Source organism: Heloderma suspectum, chromosome 1 (genome assembly GCF_057233095.1).
Source record: "Heloderma suspectum isolate Gila_16-S chromosome 1, 16-S_ref, whole genome shotgun sequence".
NCBI lineage: Eukaryota > Metazoa > Chordata > Lepidosauria > Squamata > Helodermatidae > Heloderma > Heloderma suspectum.
In genome coordinates, this window is record NC_139458.1 from 380,568,443 (window position 1) to 380,584,764 (window position 16,322).

A 16,322-nucleotide genomic window follows, 5' to 3' on the forward strand; every position below is an offset into this window, starting at 1 on the left:
CCCTTGAGCAAGCCAAGACAACCTACAAGGCCTCTGCAGACTGGCGGCGCCAGCCGGGTCCGCCTCTGCAACCGGGGGACTGGGTTTGGTTGTCCACCCAATACCTCCCCTCTCACTCGCCTGCAAGGAAGCTCGCGTCTCACCGCTGGAAACTGAGTCCTTGCCCTGCCAGAGGCGGCGAATCTCCCGAGAAGCCATCTGCGTGCACAGGGGGTCACCGAAAAAACGTGCCATGGCTGTCATGAAACCTTGATAGTCCCCGAGCAGGGGGTCATTAGCGAGCAGGAGTCCCGAAGCCCATTTAGCTGCCATGCCTGACAGTAGGTTAATGACAAAACCCACACGAACCTGTTCCGTTTGGAAATCCTCAGGTCTAAGATGCATGTACAGCTCTGATTGGGCCCTGAAAATCTGAAAAAGTCCTTTCTTACCAGAAAACTTATCTGGCAACGCCACCAGGCACTTGCGGCGTGGGGGAATCGGAGGGGGGGGGTTTGAAACGCTGCCTGTAGATTCTGCACGGCAGCCGTCAGTTGAGCTATCTGATCACGGAGCATCTGGTTCTCTTGCGCCAGAGCTTGCACCGCTGGGTTCTTGGCACCCTCCATAAGGCAACAGGAGAAGAGAGAGAGAGAGGAGAGGAAAAAAAAGAGGAACGGGGACCAAGCTGTCAAGGGCTCCTTGGAGGCCTCTCTCAGTCTAATCCAGTAGCCAAGTCCAGACACAGACAAAGGGGTTCCTTTCAAAGCTTTATTCTTCTTTTACAACTTAACAACTCTACAGGTAGCAACTAGATCTGAGCAGCAGAGTACCTATGCCCTAAGTTGAAACAGTTGGTCCCCATTTGAAAGGGAATTACTGGCAGACCCCTGAACTTAAGGACTAAGGAGAGTCCCTCCCCTTTTCCCTTGGATCCTCGGGGCGCAGCCGTTGTTTGCGCGCCAACTGGGCACTGTGCCTCCTTTCCGCGCCCTCCATCTGGCGCCGCTCTCTGCGTCTGCGTCGCGCATCCACCAAGTCTGCTATCTCTGCTCGGTCACTCCCTGGATTGCTTTCTAATCTAGGAATGCTGGTGGGAGGAATCTCCGTCAGCTGTGGGCCCTGGGAAAAAGGAGCGCGCTCCTCTCCCAGGAGCGACTGCTCTTCCTCAGAATCAGAACTACTCTGGGATTCTATGGGCTCAGTGTCCACCCTGACACCTGCCCACCCACAGAGTGCCCGCCACTGCTGCCCCGTTGCCTCCAGCAGGTGGTCTGGAGAGCCCTGCATTTGCCGCAGAGAAAGAGAGCAGCCTGCGGGGCTCTCTAGAGCAGCCACATGTCTTCTGTTTGCCTTGCCCAGGTCTTGAGACCCCTCTCAAGAGACCCATAGGCACTTCTCCCAGCTGTGCAGCTCTCCACGAGGTGGGGCAAACAAAGGGCAGGCGGCAGCAGCGGCAAAAGTAAGGGAAGCACAGGATGGGGGATGGAGGAGGGGGCATAATGTGGCAGTGGTGCATGTTCTCTCCCACTTCAGAAGGTGGAAGAGCTTGCACTGGGGCTGGTTCGAAACTTTTTCAATATTTCCAAAGTAGAAATTCTAGGACAGTATCCAAGCGGGCCATTCTGCAAACAACTGCTGATTCCTTTCCACAAGAGGCACCCACCACTTGCACAATGGAGATCAGCACTAGGGATGGTGCGGGCGTCTGAAAAGGGGCTGGAGTCCAATGGACTCCCCCCTCCCATCCAGTCTCTGGATGCTCAGTGCCCCATTCGCCGAGCTCTGGGGCACTGACAGCCCGGCCGCTGAACACCCCCGAGCTCGGCAAGTGGCTGGGAGCACTGTGATACCCCAGCACTCTGGCCCCAGCCTCCTCAGGAGTGCTGGGGACTGGCAGCGCCAGGACCCATCCTGCCTCCACCGGCTGTTAAGGAAGCCCTTGATGGCCGCCATGGGAAGGAAGGGCCTTGGTGGCACCCCGGTGCTCAAAAGGGCAAGAGCGCTGGGGGCTAACTGTGCTGAGGACTTGGCAGTCCTGCCAGAATCATTGGAGTGGAGAGGGGCAGCTCGCACAGCTCGTTAGGCAGGTCTGGGCAACGCAAGTTCGGGGGGCTCGTCAAGCTCCCCTGCACCCCAGATAAAGACAAATCCATCTATCCTTAATTAGTGCTTCCTTTTGGAAGCCCCCAAATGAGAAGAAATCTCATTTCTGGATCAGGGCAGGTCAGGGGAGCTCCCTCGTGTAAGCTCTGACAACCGGGATTGTTCCAGAAACAAGTGTTTCCACTTGTTTCCAGCTCTAAAGAAAGAGCTAAATCCCCATTGCACAAGCAATTCCACTTGTGGAATGGAATCGGTGGTGGGCACCACTTGGGCAACAGCCCACTTGGATACTGCCCCTAGTTTTTCAACAACATACTAGTTTATGGCAAGGAACTAAATTTGAGAAATGCCTGGAAAACAGAAAAGGGGGGAAATGCATTCTCTAAATTATATCAATTATTGCTTGCATAGTGTAAAGACGGAGAAAGTAACTGTACAAATAATTGGACTAAAGCCCTGATTAGGCCCCCTTCATAGATCACTGCCTTGTTGTGGCGAAGGGGCTTGCGTAACTCAGTGAAACCATAAGCTATGCCGTGCAGGGCCACCCAAGACGGACAGGTCATGGCCGGGAGTTCTGACAAAATGTGGTCCACTCGAGAAGGAAATGGCAACCCACTCCAGTATTCTTGCCAAGAAAACCCCATGGAACGTATCACAAGGCTAAAAGATAGGACACCGGAAGATGAGCCCCTCAGGTCGGAAGGTGTCCAATATACTACTGGGGAAGAGCAATGGGTATTTCCAAGTAGCGCCAGAAAGAGTGAAGTGGCCGGGCCAAAGCCGAAAGGACACTCAGCTGTGGATGTGTCTGGTGCTGAAAAGAAAATCCGATGCTGTAAAGAACAATATTGTTTAGGAACCTGGAATGTAAGATCAATGAATCAAGGTAAGCTGGAAGTGGTCAAACATGAGATGGCAAGATTGAACATCGACATCTTGGGAAGCAGCGAACTAAAATGGACAAGCGTGGGCGAATTTAATTCAGGTGACCATTTTATCTACTACTGTGGGCAAGAATCCCCAAGAAGAAATGGAGTAGCACTCATAGTCAATAAAAGGGTGGGAAAAGCAGTACTGGGGTACAATCTCAAAAATGATAGAATGATCTCAGTACAAATCCATTCAACATCACACAGTAATTCAAGTCTATGCCCCAACCACTGAGGCTGAAGAAGCTGCGGTTGATCAGTTCTATGAAGACCTACAACACCTTCTAGAACTAACACCAAAAAAAGATGTCTTCTTCATCATAGGGGATTGGAATGCTAAAGTAGGAAGTCAAGAAATAACTGGGATAACAGGCAAGCATGGCCTTGGTCTACAGAATGAAGCAGGACAAAGGCTAATAGAGTTTTGCCAAGAGAACACGCTGATCATAGCAAACACTCTTTTCCAACAGCACAAGAGGCGACTCTACACATGGACATCACCAGATGGTCAATATCGAAATGAGATTGATGATGTCCTTTGCAGCCAAAGATGGAGAAGCTCTATACAGTCAGTAAAAACAAGACCTGGAGCTGACTGTGGCTCAGATCATGAGCTGCTTCTTGCAAAATTTTGGCTTAAATTGAAGAACGTAGGGAAAACCACTAAACCATTCAGGTATGACCTAAATCATATCCCTGATGAATATACAGTGGAGGTGACGAAAAGATTTAAGGGATTAGACCTGATAGACAGAGTGCCTGAGGAACTATGGATGGAGGTCCGTAACATTGTTCAGGAGGCAGAAATTAAATCCATCCCAAAGAAAAAGAAATGCAAGAAAGCAAAGTGGCTGTCTGATGAGGCTTTACAAGTAGCTGAGGAAAGAAGGGAAGCAAAAAGCAAGGGAGAAAGGGGAAGATATATCCAACTGAATGCAGAGTTCCAGAGAATAGCAAGAAGAGACAAGAAGGCCTTCTTAAATGAATAATGCAAAGAAATCGAGGAAAACAATAGAATGGGAAAGACTAGAGATCTCTCCAAGAAAATTGGAGATCTCAAGGGAACGTTTTGTGCAAAGACGGGCATGATAAAGGACAAAGAAGGCAGGGACCTAACAGAAGCAGAAGAGATTAAGAAGAGGTGGAAAGAATACACAGAAGAACTATACAGGAAAGATCCTAATGTCCCTGATAGCTATCATAGTGCAGTCACTGAACTTGAGCCGGACATCCTAGAGAATGAAGTCAAGCTGGACTTAGGAAGCATTGCTAACAACAAAGCTAGCGGAGATGACAGTATTCCAGCTGAGCTATTTAAAATCCTAAAAGATGATGCTGTTAAAGTGCTGCACTCAATATGCCAACAAATTTGGAACATTCAACAGTGGCCACAAGACTGGAAAAGGTCAGTTTACATTCCAATTCCAAAGAAGGGTAATGCCAAAGAGTGTTCAAACTACCGTACAATTGTGCTCATTTCACATGCCAGCAAGGTGATGCTCAAAATCCTACAAGCTAGGCTTCAGCAGTATGTGAACCGAGAACTACCGGAAGTACAAGCGGGGTTTCGAAGAGGCAGAGGAACTAGAGATCAAATCAACATTCGCTGGATCATGGAGAAAGCAAGAGAATTCCAGAAAAGCATCTATTTCTGCTTCATTGACTACGCTAAAGCCTTTGATTGTGTGGATCACAACAAACTGTGGCAAATTCTTAAAGAGATGGGAGTACCAGACCACCTTACCTGTCTCCTGAGAGAAACCTGTACGAGGGTCAAGAAGCAGCACTAAGAACCAGTCATGGAACATCCGATTGGTTCCAAATTGGGAAAGGAGTACGACAAGGCTGCATATTGTCGCCCTGCTTATTTAACTTATATGCAGAGTACATCATGAGAAACGCCGGGTTGGATGAATCACAGGTCGGAATTAAGATTGCCGGGAGAATTATCAACAACCCCAGATATGCAGACGATACCACCCTCATGGCAGAAAGGATCTAAAGAGGATCTAAAAGAGAGGATCTAAAGAGCCTCTTGTTGAGAGTAGGGATGTACGAAAGTGACTTACCTTTCGCGGATTATGTTGATGGTGGGGGGGAGGCATTCCGTCCCTCCCCCCGGAATCCTGGCCAGAGGGGGAGGCGCTCCGTTCCTCCCCCCGGAATCCTCGAACAGCCGGCTGTGCTCCGCAGCAGCTCTGCGGAGCAGCCGGCCAGGCCCGGCCCGGCCAGGCCAGAGCTGTCCGCAGCCGGATTTACGGCCGCGGAGGGCTCTAGGTAAAAAAAAAAAAAACACGTACGCAAATGGCGGCTACGGCCGCCGCCATTTGCGTTCCTTCATTTTGGCCATCCCCTTCGGCCAGTGCCTCCCCCCCCAGCCAGGATCTACGTAAATCTTTACGTAGGCTAAAACGGTGAATCAAAAGGGGATACAAATAGCGCCCGGTAAGCTATTTGCGTTCCCCTTTATTTTCGCCGACATAGTCTATGTAAATATTTACGTAGATTAAGACGGTAAAAAGAAGGAACGCAAATGGCGGCGGCCATAGCCGCCGCCATTTGCGTATGCGGGTTTTGTGGGGTTTTTTACCCACCCAGCTGTGATAGGCTACGTAAATCTTTACATAGCCTATCACGTATTTATTTATTTTTTTTTACACAAGGCAAGCCTGGAAATGGCGGCGGCGGCGGCGGCCGGTCGGAAGACCGGCCACCGCCGCCACTGCCGCCGCAGCCGCCCAGAATATCCACCCCAGGTGAGTCTCGTCCCGGGGGGGATCCGCGGGGGGCAGGGGGGTGGCAGGCCGTTCCGCCACGGTTTTCGGGGGGGCGAATGTGCTGGCATTCGGCCTCACCAAGATCCATGACGGAATTCTCTGACATCCCTAGTTGAGAGTGAAAGTGGAGAGTGCAAAAGCTGGCTTGAAACTCAACATTAACAAAACTAAGATCATGGCCCCATCACTTCCTGGCATATAGAAGGGGAAGAAATGGAAGCAGTGACAGATTTTATTTTCTTGGGCTCCAAGATCACCACAGACGGTGACTGTAGCCATGAAATTAAAAGACGCTTGCTCCTTGGGAGGAAAGCTATGGCAAACCTAGACAGCATAGTAAGAAGCAGAGACATCACCTTGCCGACAAAGGTCCATATAATCAAAGCTATGGTTTTCCCAGTAGTAATGTATGGCTGTGAGAGCTGGACTATAAGGAAGGCTGAGCGCCAAAAAATTGATGCTTTTGAACTGTGGTGCTGGAGAAGACTCTTACGAGTCCCCTGGACTGCAAGGAAGTCAAATCAGTCCATCCTAAAGGAAATCAACCCTGAGTGCTCATTGGAAGGACAGATACTGAAGCTGAAGCTCAAATATTTTGGCCACCTAATGCGAAGAGAAAACTCATTGGAAAAGACCCTGATGCTGGGGGAGACTGAAGGCAAAAGGAGAAGGGGATGGCAGAGGATGAGATGGCTAGAGAGCATCACCGATGCAATGAACATGTACTTGAGCACACTCCGGGAGAGAGCGGAGGACAGGAAGGCCTGGCGTGCTATGGTCCATGGGGTCACAAAGAGTCAGACACGACTTAACGACTGAACAACAACAACCTGATTAGGCATATCAGGTTAGATATTTGGAAATACTCGTGGAAGCATGGAATTAAGGCATCTCGTTGTGTCATTGTAACATTGGGAAAGCACTTTATAATTATTTTCAGCTATACTAATTATAAAGTGCTTTCCCAGTGTTACAATACTCCTTGGAAATTGGAGCAGATGTTCATGGAGGCAGATGGGAACTGCTGGAGATGGGGTCATATTAAAGGAGAGTGTGTGTGTGTGTGTGTGTGTGTGCGTGTCATATTTGTTAGCTTTGTCCTGAAATTAAGACTTTCTGTGCTGAAATTTAAAGTACAAAATGCAAACATTTTAAAAAACGTTTAACTGAATAAGTAAGAGTTTTATAAAGTAGCATCATATTCATTTTGTAGAGATAGATCAGTAATTTCCAGTCCATGTCAGTTTTGCATGTCTTCATTCATAAATACATTTAGTCCCATTTCTGCATTAATCTGTGATATTTTTAAAACCATATGAATATTTGTATTTAAATGCATGGTTTTGAACACATTTTCTCACAAACTATGAGGGCTGTGCATAGACCCCCAATCCGACTCGGAGGCTGCTTTGGGGTTTCCGAGGCATGCCCGATTTGGCTCAGGCTGATTCAGGGACACACACACACCCAACTCACTTCGGCTTATGAAGCCAAGTGGGATTTAGACACCTGAATCCCACTTCGCCCCACACACACACACACACACCACCCAGGCCCCAGCTCCTTAACTGGGCCCTTATTCCATAGGGGGGAGCCACTGCTGGGGGAGCCGCCACCAGGGCTGCCAGGAGAGCTGGCGCTGCTGCCAGTGCTGCTGGGAGGATCCGCCACTGCTGCTGCTGCTCCCACTACTGCCACTAGGGGAGCCAGCACTGCGCTGGGGGAGCCGCTGCCCTTGCCAGCTCCTAGACCCTCTGGATGCACGCCAGCAGCCATCTTGTTGTTCTGGAGGGGGAGAGCACTTTTTAAAAGGGCTCCCTCCCTCCAGAACAACAAGATGGCTGCCGGTGCACATCCATAGGAGCCTGGTAAGGAGATGGGGGCTGGGTGGTGGCAGTGGCAGCAGTGTGACAGCTGGACTTCCGGATTGCGCCGAAGTGCGCCAAAACACTTTGGAGTGAACCGCTTCGCTTCAGGCTGCTTTGGGCCGCTTCAGGCCCCCTCTACCTTACCTCAGAGGTGGCGCAAAGTGTCCTGAAGCGCCCTGCTTCAACTCAGAGCTCAGGCTTTGGGCTGAAGCAGTGCACGGCCCTATAAAATATACATTTCTACATGTATTTACTCTCAAAGTGCACACTTCTAAACATTTTGTCCTAATACACACATTGTATATCCATTTGGGGTATATTTGTGAGCCAAGGACTGCATTACAAAATCCAGAGAAATCGGAAGGATAACTGCATGCCAGTCAGTACATTAGTCTGAGAGGTGTAGATCAGGTCAGTTTGCTTTGAAATACAGACTGAACAAAATCTTTGGCATTCCTAGCCGTGTGTGTGCAGCTAAGATTGATTATTCACAAATTGCAAATAATGAAATAGTAACTGTAGAGCTGGCATACATCATTAATTGATAGTTTTAGGCTGCAACCCTATACACACTTATCTGGGAGCAATTTTAATTGAACTCAAGGGAGACTTACTTCTATGTAGACATGCATAGAATTGTGCAGTTAATGGGTTGAATCTAGATTTCATGATACAAATGAATGAAAGAATGAATGAATGAATACTCAGAGTTAGTAATGACTAATTTGTCCTATTGATTTCAGTAGGTCTAAGTGGGGATGTTGGAGAAATCCACAATGGAATCAACTGAGTTCGGATTTCTATTAATCCGACCCACAGATTCTGCAGGGGACTGGGTTTTCCAAGTCACACAGATTCATAGAATCATAGAATAGTGGGGTTGGAAGGGGCCTATAAGACCATCGAGTCCAACCCCCTGCTGAATGCAGGAATCTAAGTCACAAATGGTCCGCAATTCCATGGAGTTGCGGACCATTTTTTTAGTTTCCAGAATTCTACACAAATTTAGTTGTGGAAAAATATGGAAGATTTAAAAACACCATCCAAAATGTGTGTTTCCCCTATAGGCTAAAGCATGAACATTTGCATGGGGGGGGATTTGCATATGGGGGGGTTGCACATTTTCGCAAGTGCAAATTTGTGCAAATTTGGAAAATTGGAAAAAAACTGTTTCTGTCAAATAACGACGATGGAACAAAAGGCACCTCACAATCCATGAAATGCAGACGGAACAGATTGTGCAAAATCCGTACATCCCTAGGTCTAAGTATGACAAAATCTGGATCCGACCCAATGTGTATTTTATGTAGGTGGGCTCAGTGGATTTGTTTGAATATCTTTGACATATTGTAAGGCCATTTTCCTGTTGTGCAATAAAGTAATATTGATATATTGATAATAGAGCACAGGGTACAGATGTTCCTATGGATCCAGTCATTGTGTTTATTGGTTATATGTATGGGCTTGAGTGAAATATGGATTTCAGAAATGTGGGAGTTGCATTAAACAGCTGAATGGAACTATATTCTTTACTTCATACAAACAGGAGTCAAGTTTTTTCTCAGAATGAAGAAAATCTGTTGCATTCTATGCAGAATTATTTTGAACTTACAAGAAACGTCACATAAATGTTATCTCTTTAACCCAACCTACCTGCATTGGACAGATATAAAAATCCAGCTATAAAAACTAGCATCTGAATAATTGAACCAAGTCTCCTGAATAACTGGGGACATGGCCGAGAGCTTCGGCTATTGGGTGGTATAGAAATGAAATGAATGAATGAATAAATAAATAAATAAAATCATGGTGTCAAAAGTCCAAGTACTTTTCTGAAGATAAGGGCTTTGATTTTTAGTGGAACAAGCAGATTAATGGAACAAGCACATAGGCTATGCTATCCACTCAGATTCAATTTCCAGGACAGGTGATGTTTTCAATATTTGGACATTACAAAATTGTAGCAGGATTGAACAACCAACCAACCAACAACCCCAGGGTAGGGGTGCAGAACCACTTTCAGCCCAAGTTCCAACTTCCATTTCAGATAAGCTCTCAGGGCCCACATTCCAGTGGTGGGCAGGGATGAAAGCAAAAGGGACAGGCCTCAAATACCAGCATATATTAGCTAAAAGCTCTTATTGTCAGAAACTCAGCGTTAGGAGAGGAATTTCAACTTGTTATGAATTACAATGGGGGAAGAAACTGCTCAAAGGACAGGAAGCCACAAAATCATCAGTGGTCTAGGGAAGAAGCCAGGGAAAGGGGCATGGCCATCTGAGGAACCCTGGAGGGCCAGATATGGCCCCCTGTTGTGAAGTTGTGCACCCTAGAGGTTCCATCCAATGTCATGAGAGTGGACTTCCATTCACACAATGGAACTTCCTTTTCCTCTCCTCATCCGCACATATCCCATCTGCTCCAGAGGATCCCCCAACCCTCTGGTGCATATTTGGAGTGGAGGTGGGCTGCGGGGGGGGGGGAATCCATTCCCCAGCAGTGTCCCTTGCGCTGGTGGGTGGACACCATTCAGGATAACCCTAGGGTTGCAACACTACTGTGTGTGATAGGAAAGGCACGGCGCGTGCCCCGACCACATCTATGTAGACCATCAGCAGACAGGAAAGATGCCTTTGCATTATTAGAAGCATTCCCAAATCATTTTGCGCTTACAACAAATGTTGTATATTAATTCTATCTCTAACAAGTGTGAGCAAGAATCTGCTAAAGACATAGATCATTTATGCTGGCAGCCTCTGCAAAATGACAGACTCATGTGAATGTTGAAAGAACAGATCAGAGAAGTAATGGTTATTGTAGGCATTAAGGATAAAGGCTGCCAGATGAGAATGCTTAGGAAGGCTGCATTAACCGTACAAGAAGCAATAAAGCTCACGATCAGACTTGACTCATTTGCCTGCGAATGTTACCAAATGCTGGGCTTTTGCCAGGTTCATGTCTTTTGCTACAATACCCACAGCTTTCATCATGATATCTCTCCTGATCTCACAACTGTTCCTGTGTAATGGCATTTGCAGAGTACAATACTTATGTTTGTTGGCATAACAAATGCACTCGGGTTCTGATGGGCAGATCGCTTCAATGTGTGTTCATGTGATGGGAGCAGTAGCAGAGGAAGGATGCTTAACCCTTTCCCCATGCACTATTTTTCTGATCAAAAACTGGACTCAACTGCTTCCCAGAACGTGGAGGAAAAGATATGTGGTTCCTCTTCCTCATTCTGCACTGCTCTAATCAAATTTGCAACCCTCCCTGGCTGAATTTCAATTTTTTGAAATATCAGGAAACTGAACAAAGATCTCCTGAATCTTGGCGACTTTGGCCCAGAGTTACCAAACATCCTGTTTTTAAAATGGGATGGCATGGATGAAAATGATATTATTGGGGCTGTTCACACAACAAGCTAACTCAAACTCAGTGGTTGAATGTCAGTTGTTGTTGAACCAGGGGTTGTTTGTTGAACTGTGAGTTAACTTGTTGTCTGAACCCAGGACATTTTCCACAGGGTGGCTTGTTAACCACGAAGTGTGGCTTGTGGACCACCTTGAACAACCCAACAACAAACCATGGGTTCTCAAGGTGGCTTGTTTGACAAAAAAAAAAGCCACACCATGTGGTTAACAAGCCACCCTGCTTAAAAATGCCATTTTTAAGAAACCATTATTGTCAGCCCCAAAACACCTCTACTCCATGTGACTCAGACTGCAATGTTATTCCTTAGATGTAAAATAAAAAAGGAACTCATATATAGCAGATTTCAAGCTATATATAGCAGTTTTGTTCCAGTAGGCGTTCTTTAGTAAATCAACGTTTCTTTTTGTGTGTTTGGTTGAAGGCCCTGGGGGTTTGGTTTTTTCCCTGTTCCTATATTTAATTTTATATTATTTATTTATATGTATTTTCTTTTTATATGTTGTTGTGAGCTGCCTTGTGCCTGTCTTGCAGAGAAAAGCAGTGGGTGGGTGTCTGTGTGTATCTGTGTCTATGACTGTGTCTGTGTCTGTACGTGTGTGCATATAATGAATAAATTGCCTGGCAAAGGCAACTTTGCCACAGGAAATACACACAAGTGGACATGATTATGAAATACTTCACTGAAGCAAAAGAACTACAAGAGGAGTTAGAAGCATTATTCAGGTTGATCACATACTTACATCTCAGCAAGGACTTCAAAGAAACCACATTACAGGACGGGTTCCAAATCCTGACATCTGTCATTTGAGCAAATGGCCGGACTCCCAGAAAGAGTTCTAGTAGTGTACACATTCAAGAGTACCCCGGCTCAGTGACCAAGATGGCATCATAAAGGACACCGAATCCTCATACCCAATGGTGTAATGGAGCAGCCAGGGCTCTCGGGAACACACCAGCAGCACTTTTCTATTGGCAGGAACACTGACGTCATGGGCCACCACCTCCGAATCCCATGTTCCCTCTGATCATGGCTGCAATTCTCACAATAGCTGGAGGAAACTCAATTTTTCCAGTATCCAAATTAATCCCTGTTGTAGTGCAAAGTATTTTGGTCTTGAAAGGGCAATTAAGACCATTTGCTTTACAAAAGTCCTCCTCCTAATGGAGATAAAACTGCTAGAACTGGTTTCTTGACATGGATCAACACCACTGCCTGAATTTTGGAACTCTCACTGGGGGCGTGGCTATGGGGGCTGTCATGATGAGTGCCTGCACTTCCAGTTGTACCATTCCACCACTATTTGTGCTAAAAATCATGAGAAAAGAAACATTGGTGGCTGCTACACTAGAGCCCTTTAACACTGCCAAGGCATTACTTTTCCACAGGTCCTTGTGATTGGAATTAAAATGGAGGTTCCACACTAGGGATGGACAAAACAGTTTATCTTTGGTCTATGTCAGTTTTGCATGTTTTCAGTCATATGTCTGCTCCATCCAGTGTCTACATCAGTCTGCAATTTTTTTTTTAAGTACAAAGTTCTCATTTATTTTTATTTGCAACTTTCCCAAACACACACATTTTACATGCAACATTCCCTAATATATGCATTAAAAGCTAAGTGATCTCATGGGCAGTACTGGAAAAGAGCCTTGTCTAAAACTCTGGAGAACAGCTGCCAGTCACAGTCACTAACACTAGGCTCAATGGACTCATAGTCTGACTCTGTTCAAACCAAGGTCATGTGTTTAATATCCACATGGAAACATGGAGTGGCAAAGAAGGTTGACGTGTATATTGCTAACCTAGACCTGGCAAAAGTGGTCTGTCACAGCAAACACCATCCACAGAGCTACTAAATGAAGGATGGTAAGGAGTATCATAAACCAGTTATTTGCCTCTATCACTGGCTCCTTGTGACTATGGATATATCTACACTACAGACATCTATCAAGTTTAACCATCCTGGCTTGCACCCAAAGAATTCTCAGGGTTGTAATTTGGTAAGGGTGCTGAGAATACTCTGATAGAGGCTCTCTATCCCCTCACATTTCTACAGTTATCTGCAGAGATGAAATTTCTATTATACCCATTTTAACCTTGTAGTGGGGATATGGGTGTGTGTGTGTGTGTGTGTGTGTAAAAGAGATAAATCATAAGAACATAAGAAGAGCCATGCTGGATCAGACCAAGGGTGCATCTAGTCCAGCATTCTGGTCACACAGTGGCCAACCAGCTGTCAGCCAGGAAACCACAAGCAGGACACGAGTCAAACAGCACTCTCCCACTCATGTTCCCCAGCAACTGGTGTACATAGGCATACTGCCTCTGATACTGAAGGGAGCATATAGCCATAGTAGCCATCAATAGCCTTCTCCTCCAGGAATTTGTCTAACCCCCTTTTAAGCCATCCAAGTTGGTGGCCATCTCTACATCTTGTGGTAGCAAATTCCATAGTTTAACTATGCGCTGTGTCCTGAATCTCCCACCAATCAGCTTCATGGGATGACTCCATTGGGTTCTAGCATTATGAGAGAGGGGAGAAAATGTCTCCCTATCCACATTCTCCACACTATGCATAATTTTAAAAAATCATTAACGAGCATCAGCAATAAAGGTTTACCTCCAATGAACCTCTCAGTAAAATGCAGCCACTTGTATACATTCCTCTTGTATGCCTTCTTCTCTCTAACATTCACACCAGTAATGCAACAGGCTTATTGCCCATTTTACAGTCGAGGAACTGAGGCTGAGAAAAGCAACCAGAGCCACTAGCAAGTCTGTGACTCCTGGGGCTGAGAAGTGCAAATCTAGTGTAATCCAATGCTCTGCCCACACCAGATCCCCTGGTCTCTTTCCTCCTTTTGTCTCATTCTCACTTTTGCATTCACTTAGAAAGCAGGTAATAGCCCCTTTTGTCCATGAGCAAGAGGGCCCAGTTCGGGTCTCGTTGGGGTCTCAATGACACTTATAGTTTCGGTATTGCATTAATTAATAGGAGCATGAAGCACTAGTGAAGTGCAACGCATTACTCTGTCCTCCGCTTTTCTCCCCCTTCTTTTTTTTCAAATCAGATCAAAGAGTTCCTCCTGTGCTCTGCACAGATGGCTTGAAAGAATCCGTTCCAAGGACAATAGAAATAAGAACTCTAATAACCTTCTCCTATGGAGACCTGCCAGCCCCAGAAAGCAGCCAGTCTGGTGACCATTAAAGGGGATGCCTCTTTGGTTTCCTTTCCACTCTAATTACCCTTAACTGGCTGCTGCACCTGGAAGCAGAACATCAAGTGCTCTCCAAGGATCAGCGTGTCAGAGCAGCTCACACTCAAAGAAGGATGGCCGCCTCAGTCTTTTTCCTTTTTCCCAGCACTGAAATACAATAGCCTTTCTGATAGAGAGATACAGGGCAGAAACCATGCACCGCTAGCCCTGAGGCGCACACAAACACAAACATCTCACCCTCTAGAACCTTCTGCCAATTCCCCATACAAGCACTCAGACCACCACCCCGCACCCCCTGAGTCTTCCTCTGACACCATCCTCTCACCAGCTCTTTCTGGGATAGCCTTACCCAGGCAGGGTACGTGTGTTGCAGGCCAAAGGTTCAAGGCTCAATCCCTGGCATCAGGGCCATCATCAAGAGTAGGCGTGTCGGGCACCTGCTGAGGGCCCACACCCCAGCAGAGGCCCACTGACAAAAAAAACAAAACCCTGAAGGAGGAGCCCCATTGAGAGTATCGTGCCCAAGGGCCCTCAAAAACCTGGAGCCAGCACTGCCTGGCATGTCCAAGTGGGGCCGGGAATGGCTGCTGACTGAGCACCTGGAGAGCTTCTGCCAGTCAAACCAATTTGGCTGGTGGCTCCAATGTCAATGGGGCAGTGAATCCACTTCAGGTTTCAGTCAGAACTCTAAAGGAGCTATACAAGGTGCTCCTTTGTTCCTAAGTTACTTCAAGGAGGAAACTCAAGAGGAGGTGCCATTTTCCTGCCTCCACCTTCCATCTCAGTGTATCATTAATCAAAATGTGCATGAAAGGGGCATTGTATGAACATTTTGCTTCAGGCCAGCACTGCTCTTCCTTTAGAGTTCTGACTGGTTCTGACCGAAAGCCGGAGAGGATTCGCTGCCCCACTGACATCAGAGCCACCAGCCTCCACTGAGTCAAACGATACAAAACTAGATGGACCAGTGGTCTCATTCGATATAAAGTGGTTTCCTTTGTTCATAAGTTATTTCAAGGAGGACATTCAAGAGGAGGTGTCATTTTCCTGCCCCAACTTCCATCTTGGTGTACTATTAACCAAAATGTTCATGAAAGGGATATCATATTAACGTTTTGCTTCAAGCCAGCATTGTTCTCCAAGTCCAAAAAGCTTTTCTATGGAAACATGGAGGAATAATTCTCTCCCGCCATTCTGACGTGCTACAGTGGAAGTTACTGTGCTCATGGCAACAATTAAATTCACACCAAAGCAGCTGTTTGCTTGCTGCACACCACAAGCAGAGATTGTAGATGACCATACTCTTGCAGACAGTTCAAATGTGAGCTGAGGGAGGGGCCGTAGCTCAGTGTTAGAACACCCGCTTGGCATGCAGAAGATCCCAGGTTCAATCCCTGGCGTCTTCAGGTAGGGCTAGGAAGGAATCCTGCCTGAAACCCTGGAAGAGATGCTGCCAGTCAGTGTTGACAATACTGGGCTAGATGGACCAATGATCAGACTCAGTAGAGGGCAACTTCCTATGTTCCTAAGATGAAGCAAATAATTCATGCTCTACTCTTGTGGTGAAGAGAGCAGAGAACCTCTTCAGTGTAACTTCAACTATCAATGGACACAATAATCCACTTCATAACATGCTGGACTGCTTGTATGAATTGGCCCTCAGACAGATCACCTTGAAAGACTTCTCACATGGACTCACCTATTCTGACAGCAGTTCACTACAAAATACAGTTGAACTAAAGGTTCTCCTCTCATTTCTCCCACCACAAAAATTCATGAGTTTTTCCTTAGTGATCTCACCGAAGTCCACAATTAGCTGGTTCAGAATACAAATCTCACTAGCTTGTAATGATCAGCCGTATTTCATTTCTCCCCAAAAGTAATTTGTTGGTTCAGAATTTGAAAGCAGGCACGGTGAGCAGTATGCAGCAGACCAGGTGCCCGAAGCGGTGTAGGCTCATGAGCAAAAATTCTTTCATGGTAAACATTTTTTACTCATGTCAAAA

The 16,322-nt window shown here is 46.5% G+C and overlaps 1 long non-coding RNA gene across 2 annotated transcripts in view; it reads right to left on the bottom strand.

Moving 5' to 3' along the window:
* LOC146359932 (uncharacterized) overlaps positions 1-14,768 on the bottom strand; it is a 38,426-nt gene extending 23,658 nt beyond the window's left edge. The window contains exon 1 of one of the 2 annotated variants that reach the window (XR_014786860.1): positions 14,666-14,768. This is a non-coding gene — a long non-coding RNA (uncharacterized LOC146359932). Of the gene's footprint in view, positions 1-11,837; positions 12,309-14,665 lie in introns of those variants that run through there. The other variant, XR_014786859.1, reaches the window with a different exon arrangement.
* Between the last annotated feature and the right edge of the window lie 1,554 nt (positions 14,769-16,322).